Source organism: Fukomys damarensis, unplaced genomic scaffold (assembly GCF_012274545.1).
Source record: "Fukomys damarensis isolate Sample0158 unplaced genomic scaffold, DMR_v1.0_HiC HiC_scaffold_34, whole genome shotgun sequence".
Classification (NCBI taxonomy): domain Eukaryota; kingdom Metazoa; phylum Chordata; class Mammalia; order Rodentia; family Bathyergidae; genus Fukomys; species Fukomys damarensis.
The window spans coordinates 7,175,400-7,191,418 of NW_022900946.1; the positions used below are offsets into that span (position 1 = coordinate 7,175,400).

Below are 16,019 nucleotides of genomic sequence, written 5' to 3' on the forward strand. Positions count from 1 at the left end.
TTGTTTTTTTTTTTTTTTTTTTTTTTTTTTTTTTTATAAAGGACTAGTCTTCTCCTTGAGGACAGAGCTCTATGGCCTAATCACCTCCTAAAGTCTCCATGTCTTACTACCTTTCCTCGTATTTTGGTCTGAATGTCTGTGTCATCTCCAAAATTCATGTGGAGATTCATAATCTCCAATGCACTAAATTGGGGACCCTGTAAAACAGCCCATTCACCCCTTCAACCATGTGAGAAAACAGCTAGACCCTGTGGAGCCCTCACCAGACAATGAACTTACCAATGCTTCCACCTTGGGAGTCTCCAGGCTCTGCAACTATAAGAAATGTGTTCTTTATAAACCACCCAGACTCTGGTATTTTGTTATAGCAGCCCAGGCTAGGCACTTGGTTAACGCTGCCTTGCTCTGCAGGCCTCAGGTCCATGTCACTTTTGGGAGCCACTTTCCCTGCCCTCTATCACCGTCACTGGGTTCCTTTCCTTAGAAGCCTTTTCCTCCATGTGTAAATCTAAGTATATGTGTAGTATCCCTGTCCCCTACCTGAGGCTGACCTTGAGGAGGGCCAGCCGGGCTGTTCTCACTCTCACCAGTGCTGGCAGCACCTGGCCCATGGCCAAATTCAGCATAGGTGCTCAGGGTACTACATACTGAGTAGATGGGCGAGCGCACATCTTCTTGCTCCCCCGAGGACTGGACCCACTTCAGGGCTTCCCTAGAGTCAGTGGTGTGGACAATGCTATTCTCGGGTGAGTCAGGAGGACAGAGGTCCCATCCTTAGGAATGGACAGAGCAACACTGCACCTTGCAGGATAGATACTTTACTAAGTGGATAAATTTCCTGTGGCTGCCATAACAAAACACTACAAACATGGCCTTTAAAGTATATGCATGCATTCTCCTACAGTTCTGGAAGCCAGAAATTTGAAATCAGTCTTGTTACACTAAAAGTAAGGTGTCAGCAGGGCCATGATCCTTGCAGAGGCTCTAAGAAGAATCCTCTCCCTCACTCTTCCTGGGTTCCACAGCTGCATTCCTTGCTTCCCTGGTTCTTGGCTCCTTCCTTCCTCCATCTCTAAGCCAGCAGCCTGGTACCTTCAAATCCTGCTCACCCAACACTGTCCCTATCACCTTTGCTCTTCTCTGTCCAACCTCCTTGGACCTCCCACCCAGAGGACACTTGTGTTTACTTGTACGGCCCACCTAGTTGATCCAAGATAATGGTTCCACTTCAAGATCCTTGATTTAATCTCATCTTCAGCATTCCTTTTGTTGGGCACACGCACAGGTTCATCCAGACAAGAATGTCTCTTTGGGCCATTATTCTGTCCACCACATTCAGTGACCACAGTAATTCATTTAAGCCAAGAGCAGGACTCCCCATGGGGGAGTGACAGTGACTGAGACTGACATCGTCACCAGGAGGCTGCGTGGAAGGGGAGGCAAAGCCCCGCTGGGGCTCTCTTGCTGCTTCATCTTTGCTGGCTTCTCATCATTTTTGAAATCGCCCAGGGAAGGCATTTATCAGAGAGCTGGGGGAAAGAGACCAGTAACCTGCACATATATGGCCTGGTGACCAAGGGTTTTCCACTCTGCCAGGTTGTAAGGCCAGAGGGACGGAGGAATGCTTGTCTGTATCACCTGACGGTCAGAACTGAATCAGACAGTACTTGCTGGGCCTCCTTTTCAGATTTTCCTTCACATAAGATATCGGCCCTCTCATGATTTCTGAGACAGGGTGCTCCACGGGACATGGGAGGGGATGAAACTACATATAGCTCAGCAGATGTTTGTGCCTTGGTGTCTTGGGTCTATGCATGCAAAGCTGGCCCCAGATAGCCACCCTCTTAAAGTCTCGACTTTAATGTCTCGACTGACTTCTGTCGTGTTATTTCATTGTCTGCTACTCACTGAGCAATTAGTTACGCAGGTCTGGTTTTCTCCCCTCTCAGGCCCCTCAATTCCTCAGGGGATTCAGGTTTCAGTTAATCATCTAAGACATTCCTGGTTAGGTCCTGCCAAAGGTGAGCTGATGGCTGTTTTTTCACTATTAGATGTCTGTCTTTAGTACAGTTGCTTCCCGATAAAAAGAAAGGCCTATACTTGCTCAGGATAGCTCCCAGATTTGACATTCTAGCTCTGCCATTTACAGGCTGTGAAATCCTCCACAAAATATCTTAACCTCTTGGAACCTTGGTTGCCACATCTGTCATATGTGCAGCCAAAAAGTGCCAGGGTGGCTACGAGGACTAGGAGAGATCATATGTCTAAAGTCTCAGCCCAGTGCCAGCTATAACATAAGCATTCATTGAATGTTCCTTTCCTCTCCTCCAGGAAATCACTGAGTTTAGAAGTGAACAGATGCAGGGCCAGGGATCTAACTCACTGGCTCTGTGCCTGCCTGGCTGGCACAAGGTCCTGAGTTCGATCCCCAGTACTGAAAAAGAAGTGAATAGATGCAGATGTAAGAGCAGACAGTGGAATCCTATGCTCTTGTTTTTAATAACAGGCTATTTGTTTTAAGAGGAGGCACCAAAAAGGGAAGAGGTATATTTTGGGGCAAAGTCTTACCAAGCTGCCCAGGTGAGTCTTGAACTTGTGATCCTCCTGCCTCAGCCTCCCCAAGCACTGGAATTACAAGTGTGTGCCACTGTGCTAGGGTGGGAGTCTGTTTCCTTTACGTGGAGCCTGAGCCACTGAATCAAGGCTACCATGAATCACGGTGAATACTATCTCAGTATGAGAGACTTTCCACATATAGCAACAACAAAAATATTGAAAACAATGCCCTATCCATTTCCTAAATCATTTGAGGAGATAGGACCAAGGATCATGGCAAGGGGTCTCACGGAGCTCTTCAGAGCAGACAAACACAAATGCCAGTGCCAATCTTTGGTGCCTGGTCCACTGCACCACCTCAGAGACCCAGCCCCAGCTCTGTAAAGTCCTTGGTTTTTAAAAAGGGTATCATGGCATCAATGTGGCTGTAACTAGAATAAGAAATCGACACTATTTCTGGCTTACAAGTCCCTGTCACCTCCCTGTGCCATGAGGCAGTGCTCTCCATGCATGGGTCTGTCCCATCTTCTCCCTGACTCTTCTTGACCTCAATTCTCCTCCTTCGGAGGCTTCCTCTGCCTGCCATCTGCACAGCAGTGTGATCCCCTCAGAAGCCAGGACAACAAAAGGCACTTGTCTAATAAGATTTCAAGCAAAAATTATTCCCTCCCCCACATACAGCTGAGTAGGGCTTGCTACAGTCCTGGCTGTTCATCTAACAGCATCTCCCTCCATTTTTTACAAGTTTACTAGGCTATCTTATGAAGAGATTTGTTCCCTCCAGGTAGTACTGCAGTCATTCCAGTAAAAGTTTACCTGGGCTGAGGAGTCTGCTTCTGAGTTCCCTCCCTTATGGTTCCAAGTTATAAGTGTTCAAAGGAGGACCGGGTGGGAGATTTGGGAGACAGAGGTGCTATCTATGGTTTGAATGTCCCCTCCAAAGCTCGTATTGAAATTTTATTACCATTGTAACAGAATAGGTCAGGAAGGCTCTACCTGCAGGAAGAGACTAAAGCTGTTATCACAGGAATGGGTTTCGTGTGTGTGTGTGTGTGTGTGTGTGTGTGTGTGTGTGTGTGTTACTGGGGATCCAACTGAGGTCTTCACGCTGAGCTACACTCCCAGCCCCTTTTTTAAAGTTTTGAGACAGGGTCTTACTAAACTGCTCAGACTGGGCTGGAATTTGTGATCCTCCTGCCTTAGTTCCCCAGAGTGCTTGGGTTACAGGTGTGCCATAGCACCTGGCCAGGATTGGGTTCCTTCTACCTCTTTTGTCCTCTCTCTGATCTTCCACCACATTATGGTGAAGCTGAAAGGCCCTCACCAGATACCAGCACCCTGATACTCCAGATCTTCCAGCCTCCAAAGCTGTGAGCCATTACATTTCTGCTCATTATGAATTACCCCATCAATGGCGCTCAGTCGTAGTGACACAATATGGACTAGAACAAAAGCAGCAGCAGCATTTACTGCTTGAAAGCCCTCATGGTTAGATGTGAATGGGCCCAGAGGTTCTGCTTTGGCCTCCCTCTCCTCTGCCCTTTTAGCTTGTCATCCTGACTACTGCCCCTACTGACCAACAGTGGTCCCACTTCCTCTAGTAACTTGGAAGGCAAGGCAAAAGCTTGCAGAGGTCCCTCCACCTGCTCCCCTCTGCAGCCATCTGGCCAGATCTGACTCTCAGATCGCTGGGTGATGACCCTGCCGCTTCTCCCCTCCTTGGCCAGGCCCTTTACCTCCCCAGCTCTGCCCCTGACTGTGGAACTTCTAATTCCTGCAAGGCATCCCTCACCCTGTAAGTCGTGGTACTTCTCCTTCTGTGTTTGGAACCCACTGATGCATACTGGGGCCCTTGACTGAAGCAGATGGAGATTACAGTGGTAAAACCTGTGCCTCTGACACCAAGAAGGCAGCTCCTCCAGACCTCTGGTTCTAAGCTTTGGCCGCACAGCAGAGTCACCTGGAGAACTGTACAGAAAATGCTGAGGCCTGGGTCTCACCCCGAGTCTCATCTGAGTGGTCCAAGTTGGGGCTAGGCACCAGGAGTCTTAAGAGGAGAGTGACTTCCTCTCCCATCTTCCCTGGGTGATGTACAAGAACCCTTCCTATACTCTTCCCCAGTTCTTCTGGATTAAAAACTCAGACAGAAAGTGTCAATTTTCCTCTCTCTTAGTTTGATTTCTTGGCACAGTCTAGGCACCTCTGTCTCTGGTTGCTTAGAATTGTGACTAAACCAGAATGGAATGGATATTTGTGGTCTCCTGTGGCGTGTTGACTATTCTGATGCCATCTGTCGCCTTCACCATCACACCCTTTGTCCAATGCCATTGGTTATGCCTCTGACTGAACCTTTATCAAGAAAATTACAATTACAGTTTTCTTATATCTTATAGCCCAAAACACATCATTCGACGATTACTTTCTCATTTTTCCCATTGACCATCTGTTTCTGACCTCTAAAAACCTCCTTTATCATTCTTTTTTTTTATTTAATCAAATGAACAAGCTAAGAGCAAGAGACATGAAATTTCTGAGTTTCTTCACTGAACTGTGGGACTATAATCTTGGGATTATAATAGACAAATGACAAAGAGAAACTCTGGAGCCATTTGGTACCAAAATTCAATTCCAGCTCTATCACTGACTGGCTAAACTTTAAACCTCAGATTCCTCATGTGTAAAACTAATCCAGTAACAGTTCACATTTTACGGAGTTGGAGAGAAGATGAAATGAAACCATGCACGGCTGAACTCAGTCTAGAGCCAAGCTCCTTGGAAGTACCTCCAGTGGATTAGCCAGGAGAATTCTGGGGACCTCTTTCTGCAAACTATGAGTTTTGGGGTCACTGTTTGACCCAAGACAACAAACACCCACTTACATAATAAGATACAAATTTACTTTGAAAGCAACAGTTTAGAAAATGCTCCCATAAACTGACATTTTGACTTGATGTGAGGTTACTCAGATGGAATTCAGTGTGCTATGCCTATCTGTTTAATAGGCTCTCAGTGCAGAGCTCTGTGCCTTCCTTCCCCCTTGAAGAAGGCGATTATTCATTACTGTTCCATGCCTTGAAGTACTTACACTGCTTCTGAAGTCTCGTCAGAACTGACCTTCAGCTACTTGGAGGGAAACTTTGTGTGGTCCCAGAACAATCAGAGCTAGGCTGCTTCAGCCCTGGCTGGGCCTGGTGATGAAAAGGAGAGCCTTGCCTGGTGTCATTAACTGCCTGGCAGAGCCAGGCCTCTGGCCATCTGCTGTCTACCACCACTCTGCTTTTCCCTCTGGCCACAATTTGAGCCAAAGTGAGAAATTTCTAGTTCCCTTGCAGCTTGGTGCCCTGACATAGTTGATCAGAAACACTCTGCGGTCAAGGGATTGGCACTGTTGCTCAAAGACCACTGGACTTGGAGACGGGAATCTGTGTCAGGATCTTGGCTATGTGATCTTACACGATCTGTTGGTCCAGTTTATCCCACAATGAGGTATACTCTGGGATGGTTTCAGATAGTATCTGGGAATTAAGAATTAGTTTTCATGGTGGTACAGGCACATAATCCCAGCACTCCGAGAGGCAAGAGGATCATAAATTCAAGTCCAAACTGTAGAGCTTAGCAACTTAGTGAGATCCTGTCTCAGAAACATTTTTTTTTTCTTTTAAAGGGCTATACGATGGAGAGAAGGGAGGGAAGAGAAGGGAGATGGGACTAACAAAAGTAATCGGGATGTGTAATGTACATGTACCAACTCCAAAGACTGTAAACATTATGTACTGCAAACGTGAAGAAAAAAAAAAGGAAGGGGATTAAGAGACAAGTGGAGCGGGGAGAGAGGGAAAGGAAAGGCGATTTTAAAATAGAAGTAAGATGCATGACACACATGTACCAGTTCACTACGAGGAATATAAGTGCTCTGTGCTACACATATGCACTAATAAACTAAAATTTTTTTAAAAAAGCACATAGAGATTCCGCTGCCTGCCTTGCAAGTGCAAGGTCCTGAGTTTGATCCCCAGTACCAAAAAAAAAAAAAAAAAAAAAAAAAAAAAAACAGGAAAAATATTCGTTTTTTGAAAAAACTTATGGTGCTATAGAAAAATGAATTAACTTGAAAAAAAAGATTTAAATAATAGTAGAGAGGGCCGAAGACCTGGCAAGCACTGCTACGGTGACTTGCGAATGGCTGACACTTAGGGAACCCTGACTTAGCAGGGCCCTGCTCTCCCTCTGACCTGAAAGAACCTCACAGGCTGCTCCTCTGGCTCCTACGATGCCATCGCATAGCCAGGCAGCATGTTTACTGGATAAGGTCAAGGGTTTCACCTCTGTCAGAGTCTGTCCCAGCGCAGATGTTACCAGCTGTGTGATCCTAGGCAAATTATTTAGCTTCTCTGCCACCTGTTGGTGTGGCAGCTTCTAATACCACTTCTGACACCAAACGTGTGCTTGTGTTTGTCTTTCTGACATCAAATATATGCCTGACGCCAAATTAATTCTCTGATTTTTGGCACCAACTAGATGTCCAACAATTTAATTCTGACACTGTATTTGCAGGGCCACTTTCCGCAAGTGAAAGGACTTTGCTCACCCGACTGCCCCTACTTGAGATGCTAGGTATAAGTTCCAGGTTGTCCTGATTTCTGCCTGACCGGCTCCATATGTGGAGGCCCAATAATGCCTTCTCTCAGATTTGATATTTTACCAGAATGACCCTGAACTCAAATAAATACTTTACCCATGTTTTCTAGTTCCTTTTGAAGAATGCAACTCAGGAACAGCTGAACAGAAGAGACACTTGGGGCAAGGAATGGGTCGAGGTGCTATGCAGTCTTCTTGCCCTGGGTGTATGGCCTTCCCAGTGCCTTGGTGTGACACCCAGCCTGATGCTCCCTGAAGCTCATTGTCTGCAAGGTTTTATAACACAATCTGTACCCCTCTTCTCCCCAGACGTGGGGGAGTGGTGCTGAAGGTCCCAGTCTGATCACTGGTTTGGCCCTTCAGGGGACCAGTTCCTATCCCGAAGCTACCTCATTAACATAATCAGCACCTGAAGACAAGGCCCCACCCTCAACCACCTTGCTAACATATCTCAGGGTTAAAAGTAGATTGTTGGGGATCACAGAAAACTCAGGGGTTGTAGGACCTCTGCCAAGAACATGAGGCAAGGACTAAATATATATTTTATGATACCACACCTGTTTTCCTCAGAATGAATTACCTCATAAAGATGTATTCTGTGTAAGTAAATAAGATAAAATACATTTAGAAATGCTTACATATCTGTGTAAAAACTGCTCAAGAAATTTTAGCTAGGATACTGCTGCTGCAGGATATGAAATAGGTATTGGAAAACTCCCATTTGAATGTATTTCTAAAAAGCCAAAGTCCTTTATTATGCTTTTAAAATAAAAATTAACCAAAAATTGGAAATAAGGAAAAAGAATGGGGAAAACGTCCTTTTTGAGTTGCAAGACAAAGCTTAGAGATCTGCCCAAGGATTATTTCATTATCTGGAAGAGTGCACATATATCTAACTTTGTTATACACTGTTTTACTATAATTGTACATTAACTTATAGATTTCTGCACAGTGGAAAATAAAACTCTAAAGGATATGGTGTTATTGCCTGTAGGATGTTAACCAGCTTTGTGAACAACCTAGCAGATGGACTTTAAGATTCTTATAAAATATCCTCAAAATCTGGTTCCTTAAAAGTTCTTGGAATGAGCTTTACCATCTTACTGGTTCCCTTATTAATGAGTTAAATTTTGGACTAGTGTTCATTCTATATTTGCCTTTTTAGAATTTAAAAATACAGAATTCAGCATGATGGTAATAATGCCAGGTCTCAGAGAGTTCTTTGTGCCCATAATTTAGTTCACTGAGCCTTCACAGAGGACCTTTCACCATCTTACTGGTTCCCTTATTAATGAGTTAAATTTTGGACTAGTGTTCATTCTATATTTGTCTTTTTAGAATTTAAAAATACAGAATTCAGCATGATGGTAATAATGCCAGGTCTCAGAGAGTTCTTTGTGCCCATAATTTAGTTCACTGAGCCTTCACAGAGGACCTTTCAAAGGCAAGACACCAAATGGGGTACTGCCGGGAGGACAAAAACAGACAGACCCCTCTGGCAACGAATTTCGTTATTACTTATGAGGAGATAGAAATTACTTCTGACACCAGGAAAGAGAAAAGCTCCTTCTGGCAGGCTGCAGCCAGCTTGGCCCTCACAGCTCGGCTAAGATATTACCCTGTTGAACACAAATAATTTTGCAGATTGGCAATATCATACAAGGCCATTGTGGTAGATCAAGAAAAAACGGGGCTATTCCAAAAGCATTGTAATGGCATGTAAAGACATGAACACTGTGCGAATTGCAGATATAACCAAACATCCTTGTCTTCCTCTGTTTTGTGTATAACAAAATACCTGGAACTGAATTTTTTAAAGAATACACACACACACGGGGCAGGGATTTAGCTCAGTGGTCTACCACCTGCCTTGCAAGTGCAAGGTCTCAAGTTCAGTTCCCAGTACAAAAGACAAAGCAAAACAAAAACTTAGAAATCCACACACACACACACACACACACACACACACACACACATTTGTCTGTTTGACTTACGATTCTAATGGCTTGCAAGTCCAAACAGCATGGTGCCAGCCTCTGTCACAACATGGCGGATGCATCACATGGTGAGAACTTGTGAAGAGAAAGGGGGCACATAGTGAGAGAGGAAGAGATTGGGAAGGGCCAGTCTTGTGCTTCGACAATAACCTGTTCGTGAAAAAATAATCCACTCTCGTGAGGCCCAGCCCACTTCCTGAGACCTTCACCAGGGTAGCCATGGCCCAGCCAACTCCTGCTGGGGTCCACCTCTTCAGGATCCCCCTGCCTTTCAGGACCGTTCCAGAGGGGATCACACTTCCAGCGATGGACTTTTAGGAAACAAACCGCATCTGAACCACAGCAATGTCACATCTGGCCACTGTGAGTGACTGCTTCTTCCTTATGGATCATACTCTCAGCCTCGGCCTATTCTTCTCACTTCATAGGAAAGAATAATTAATTCACCTCTCAGAAGTCCCTCACTTCCTGACAGCTTCCAATGCAGAGCAAAACTTTCCTCCTTTAAACTGTCCCCAAAAGCATCTGACACAAGCCCAAATCTTACGAATCCATTCTGACACTCTCTTATTGTTCAAAAATAAATTAAAACACAAGCCAGCCAGATACCAATCCATAGAAGATATTACAGACTCACTAAGATAAGATGGAGAAAACCTTTGGAAGACTTGGTATGGTTGACACTATGATGAGCCACTGGGAGAAAAGCTGGTTTTCATTAAGGCTCTTGGCTGCAAGGGACAGAAAACAACCCTGCCTGACTTAAGTACACTATGGGACTTAGTATCAAGTTACAGGTGTTTTGGGGACAAAAGGAGTCTGAGGGGATAAGCCCGGGAAATGGGTAGGGAGCAGAAGGGTCCCAAAGACTGACAAGACCAATTTGGACAGGATGCCACTGTTACCATAGCTAGACACCACAAATCTAAGCCCACCATCCTTTCATATCTATGCTTGGTGGACTGAGCCTGGAGAAGAGGGAGCTGCTCCCTTGTTTACTTTCTTTAATAACAACTGACACCATGAACCATCTCCCCCAGAGTTAAGGTTTGGATGTTGAGTGATGAAAAATTCCAATTTTTGTCTGTAAGAGGGTGGAGACACCCCCCTCCATCCTGCAAAGACCACATGTGAATAACAATAGTTGGTCTCTAAATAGCCGTCTAAGAAAAGTGAGTCCTACCATCTGCAGATTTTTGTTTTTTGAGAAGGGTTATGTTGAATTGGTATCAGAGCTGAATTTCTTGGAAAAACAGATTACTCACTGCCTTCTTGTGGGCACTGGAGTCAGACTATTCAGCTTAGCATCTGGCTTCCACCTTTAACTAACTCTTATCATTGTGGCTGAACCACTTAACCCCTCCAAGCTGCAGGCTCTTCACCTGGAAGAGATGAGGACACACTACCTGCCTTGAAGGGTTGTTATAAGGATTGCTGAGGTGATCTGGATAAAGCACTATGTCTACAAAGTAGTGCTTGTGTATAAAGCATACAAAAATTTAGAACAAACAGTAGCTTAAATCATTTGTCATCAATACCACTGGCAATACCCCCCCAACATGGTGATGAGCGTCTGTTCTACATAAATATTGAACAAATATTTAAAGCATATTGAAAATGAATCCCCAAATTTACTCACTCTTTGGCTCTAGATAGTGAGGTTAAGTTTTCTCAAGAATCTCGTGAGCTAGTGGTTAACCTTGGACCCTCAAGTTACAACTGGCCTGGCATACAAATAACTTGGGTTAGTTCGGTTAATGAAGATGCATCTGCCTCTTGATATCTACAGTGTGTACCTAGGTAAACATCCAGATCTCAACCAGCCCTCAGGAACCAATCCAGTTTTTAAGTCAAAGGTCCACTGTAGCTGGAAATCTGCAACAGTGGGGAGTATTTACACGATAATAATTGGCAAGCAAAACAAACCAGGACAAATAGCTCTCTCCCTGATGACCAGCAGTTGTTCACATGCCTCTGTGCAAGTCACTGCCTTATACTGCCTTGTTCTGGAGGATCCAGGAGCGGGCACACGCTGTTCCTTTGTAGCTCACCAAGCCCCAGGATCCTGCTTCCATATAAAAGAAGTCACTACTTACTGGTTCTAAATAAGCATGGAGATGGCTTAAATGTTCATTCTCATCAAAAACTTGCCTGTGCCTGCTGTTGCAGTGCACCTAACAGGAAATGAGAGTGGTGATCCGGACCAGCTGAGGACTTCAGAGAAGGGCACTGTGTGCTTTGGTGGGGGAACGAGGCTCAGCTGAGACTGGTCAGCACGGCCACACCCATGGGCTAGGCAGAAGCAAGTGGGGAGGAGGGAGGGACACCTCCCCAGGGCCTGCAGAGTGTGTTGCTGAGATTATTGTCCTTCATTCCTTAGATGCTAGTTGAAACAAATCACAGCTCTAGAATTTATATAAAGGAGACTTGGGCTCAGCACTCTGGTCGCACAGAAAAATGGGGGATTTATCTTGAAGTTGTATTTGCAGTAACGGACCCAGAGTGTGCTGTGGATCAACGAAAATAACATGGTTTTCTACCAAGTTTTTAAACTGTACTTTACACAAAATTGGGAGAAGTATCTACTGCCTATCTCAAAAATGTCTGTAATACACTGAGGTTGTTTTGAGGGCTAATGGAAATAAAGGATGGATACCCCCACCAAGAAGTCCCACCTTTTGGAACTGCCCCTGGTTGAGAGTATTTTAAAAGGCTACTGACTGCAAGCATAGGGCAGAGTAAGGAGGTACAGGGGCGGAGAGGGACAGCTTGGTCTATCTGAGGGGCGCATGCAGGCAGTCTGTTACGGTGGCCACTGTCATGGCTCTGGAGTCAGATTCTCTTCGGTCTTGCCAGCTGTGTGATCTTGGGTGATTTTACCAAACCTCGGAGACCTCTACGGAGTAGAGAAAGGGAACAGCTGCCCTGTGAGGACTCCACGAGATACTGCTGGGACCAGACCTAGGCTGGCAGTTAATTGTCAGCTGAATGTTAGCTTTTGTTGGTGTCAGCGGGAGTGGTGGGGGGGTGGACTCAGAAGGTTTGGGAGAGGACATGGTCCCAGCAGGAAGTTTGGGCAGGTGACAGTGAACGGAAAGCACAAGAGGCCCAAACCTGCCCAGAATAGAAACAGTGTTGACAACAGAATGCCAAGCAGTATCACTTGAATTATAGATGTTTAACTGGATTTCTCCAGGGGTGACTCACCGGCTTTGGTAGATGCGATTGCCCTCGTCATGGGATTTGAAAAATTTCCACCTGCACTTGCAGGCTCCTGGCCTTGCTTCGTGGATTCTGGGACTGTGCGTACTTCTCCAGGCCTCCCTGCCAGCTTGCCTGCCCGACTGCTTCCCTCCGTACGGATTTACTGCAACGTGCCAGGCACAGGGCAATGTGCTGCAAGTATAGACAAGGCAAAGCCCTTTAAAGCGGGCACAGTGGATTTAGGGAGAAGTGACAAGGTGGTTATCAGCAGGACGGCAAAGGGACAGGGGGACTGCGGCCATAAGAAGGAAGAGGCCCCCGCAGGCTGGAGCACTGGGAAGGTGTCGAAGGAGATGCTGGCGCTGTCTTGAAGGCTTCACAGGGCTCAGCATGAGATCAAGGGTGTTCTGACTTGGGGGAGCATTGGGGCAAAGACTTGGGGGTGAGGGCCAGGGGTCACACTGGCATGCAGATGGTCCGCTGTGCCAGGCCCTGGGCTCTCAGGCTCCAGGCTGAGGTTACAGTGACCCAAGCCTGGCCATGTGAGTCGCCAAGAAAAGGAGCGACCCAAACAATTAAAAAACAAGACCAAAACACCCTCAAACTCCACAAACCTTTGAAAATTATCCAGATAACAGCAGGGATAACTCGGTGGCAGAGCATGTGCTTAGAATGCATGAGGCGCTGGGTTTAATCACCAGCAGGGAAGCAAAGATCAAATAATACATTGTAAAAACGAAAATAAAAAATACAGAGAAGCAAATAAAGGAAACACTGTTCCTTCAAAATAATCACTGTAATACTTTGAGTGAATTCTTCCTGTACATATGGAAAATTTGCAAAATTAGTTATTTCCTATTTTTATATGATTGATTCTCTCATATCAGTAACATTTTTTTGATCCTCTTTTTTCCAGTACTATGGAACCCAGGGCCTTTGCAATAAGCCACATTCCCAGCCTGTTTTTATTTTGAGACAGTCTCACTAAATTGCTAAATTGCCCAGGTTGGGCTTGAATTTTCAATCCTTCTGTCTTGGCCTTCCAGAGTGCTGGGCAGCTTAGCAGCTTGACAAGATTTTGTCTCAATAAAAACTTTAAAAGAGCTGGGGGTGTAGCTCAGTGCAAAGCCCCGGGTTCAGTCACCAATACCAAAAATAAATGTGTAAATCAATCCTTGGGTAGAGGCGATAGACTAAAAGGCTTAAACGTTTCAAGGCATTGGTGTATGTTATCAAATCCTCCTCAGCTTTCAAGCCCTTCAGTCCGCTGGACACTGTTAGTGCCCTTAGAGCCTTTCACTACTTTCTATAAAGTATGTAAAAGGAAATCCATCCCCAGAGTGCTCTTCAGGAGTAGGAAGAAATGAGGTGTGGGGATCCCACTACTGTTTTATCTACTCAGCCTTCTAAAAGCTCCTTCCTCCTCCAGCAGGGCACAGGCCTCCTGGGCAGACTGCTTAGAAAATGGGGCAATACTGAAAGTCGGGTTACCCTATTTGTCTGTGCACTTCCCACCGCTACATCAGGATACTACAGACTGGGTAATTTAAGTACAGATAACTCCTGTCTCAGCCAGGGTGGTGGCAACACCTGTAATTCCAGAACTCTGGAAGGCAGAGACAGGCGCATTGCCTGGGTGACTCGGAGAAACCAGGGATGGGGGATAAGGGAGGTTCTGGGGATGTAGCTCAGTGTAAAGGTCCTGGGTTCAACTTCAACCTCACAGTACTGAAAAAAAAAAAAAATGAGAGAGACAGACACATCTCTCACCATTTTGGAAGCTGGGAAGACCCAGAGCAAGCGTGGACGGCCAGCCGCTGAGGTCCTGGGGACTCTGTCCTGCTACAGGGAGGGCAGGTAGCATGTATAACACAGTGCAAACACCAGCGTGGACATCTGAGGCTGTGCTCTCATCTGAGGCTCCTCTCAGGATCACTGCCTTGCCTCAGCCCACGCCTCAGGCGCAGCCCTCATGACGTAAACACCTCTTAAAGGTCGCCTCTGAGCGCTGTTACAATTAAATTAAATTAAATTCCAATCACAAATGAATTTCAAAGTGAGTTTTGGAGGGGACATTTAAACCCTAGTACTCTTCTTAAAGGATTACCAGGTAAAATTCAAGACATCCAATTAAAATGGAATCAATCTGAATCTTGGACAATGAATGATTTTTTTTTTTTTTTTTTTTTTTTGAGACAGGGTCTCGTTATGTTGTCCAGGCTGGTCTTGAATGTAGATCAGCTGGCCTCAAACTTACAGCAATCCTCCTGCCTCAGTCTCCCAAGTGCTAGGATTACAGGCATGTGCCACCACACTCAGCTTGAATGACCTTTTTAATAAAAGGATAGTTCCAATATTTCTCGAGCTATACTTGTAGTAAAAATTGTTGTGTATCCGAAATACAAATATAGTTGTGAGCTCTGTATTTTTATTTGCTAAATCTGGAGAGACACACTCCCCTTTATCCACTGTAATCCAGCTGTACTTTCATGCCTGCTTATGGGATATTTGTATGGTTAGCTCTTCCCTTCTCTCCCCACACCCCCCACATTCTGGAGCTTAGTCTTCATTCCATCTTTGATTATTGCTGGACCATCTTAGCAAAGAGCCTTTGGATTGGGGTAGGGATTCCCCAGCTGGGGGCTCTTTTCCTGGCTTGCTTTGCCACCCAAGAGAAAGATGGGTCTCAGTCAAGCAATATCTTGGTAAGAGTCTGGGAGCAAGACTGGAAAATAAGAAATGAAGGCTGGGGATTTAGCTCAGTGCTTCTGCCGCCTGCCTCACAAGTCCAAGGACCCAAGTTCAATCGCTGGTACCAAACAAAAAAAAGGAAACATTTGGAAATAAAAAATGAAGTCACAAAGTGTAGTGGAGCAACGGACACACAGAGGCACAACTGCTATCACACCAACTGTGACATTGGACCCTGGGCATCTGCTGGAAATCGGGGGCCAACCTCACCTGCTTGGGTTCTGCCCAGTTCCCTAGAGGAGTCGGTCTCTCGCCCCTTGGGCAGCACAGCAGGATGGGCGAGAGCCTGGCTGACTTAGCCATGGCACCTCATTGGTGCCTGGACTGCTCCTTGGTGTGTCCTCAAAGTGAAAGTCGAGTCTGGAAGCCTGGCATGCAGAAGGCTCTCAAGAACTATCTCCCAGAAGGGTCAGTGCATCCGTGAACAGTCTTCCCCATCTGGGCAAGGGTTTCTTCTCGCCTGTAAAGTAAAAGTCAGTTCTTTTGGCTCCAGCGCCTTGGCGAGTATCTGAGTATTTTCCATGGTTCTCTTTTATTACATTTAAAAATTACATAATGAAACATTCATCATGAGGAGCTGGTGCAAAACATATTACATCTTCATCTTTTCTACTTCCCCTCCCCTCCCCTCACTGTCTATACACTGATCCTCTCCCCATCTGCATAAGGTCTACCTTGCTTTTCCTATCATCTTTCATTTTATTCTTTAATTTATGCTTTCTCATTTAAGAGAAACCATGTGATATTTAACCCCTGTGATTTATTTCACCGAGAATTACGGTCTCAAGATACATCCATTTTCCTACAAATAACTGAGATTTATGCTGCCGTATGGTGAGTAGTATTGTATCGCATATACATATATATATATAT

The 16,019-nt window shown here is 45.4% G+C and overlaps 1 protein-coding gene and 1 long non-coding RNA gene across 2 annotated transcripts in view; one reads left to right on the forward strand and one right to left on the reverse strand.

Annotated features, from left to right (window-relative positions):
- LOC104852945 overlaps positions 1–12,475 on the reverse strand; it is an 83,491-nt gene extending 71,016 nt beyond the window's left edge. Inside the window, exons 1-2 of the long non-coding RNA XR_777621.3 lie at positions 12,399–12,475; positions 9,189–9,266 (exon numbers count right to left, since the gene is read on the reverse strand). This is a non-coding gene — a long non-coding RNA (uncharacterized LOC104852945). The remainder of the gene's footprint in view (positions 1–9,188; positions 9,267–12,398) is intronic.
- The window catches only part of Bmerb1 (bMERB domain containing 1), a 110,189-nt gene that overhangs the window by 72,051 nt on the left and 22,119 nt on the right, over positions 1–16,019 (forward strand). The gene's annotated exons all lie outside the window — the stretch shown is intronic.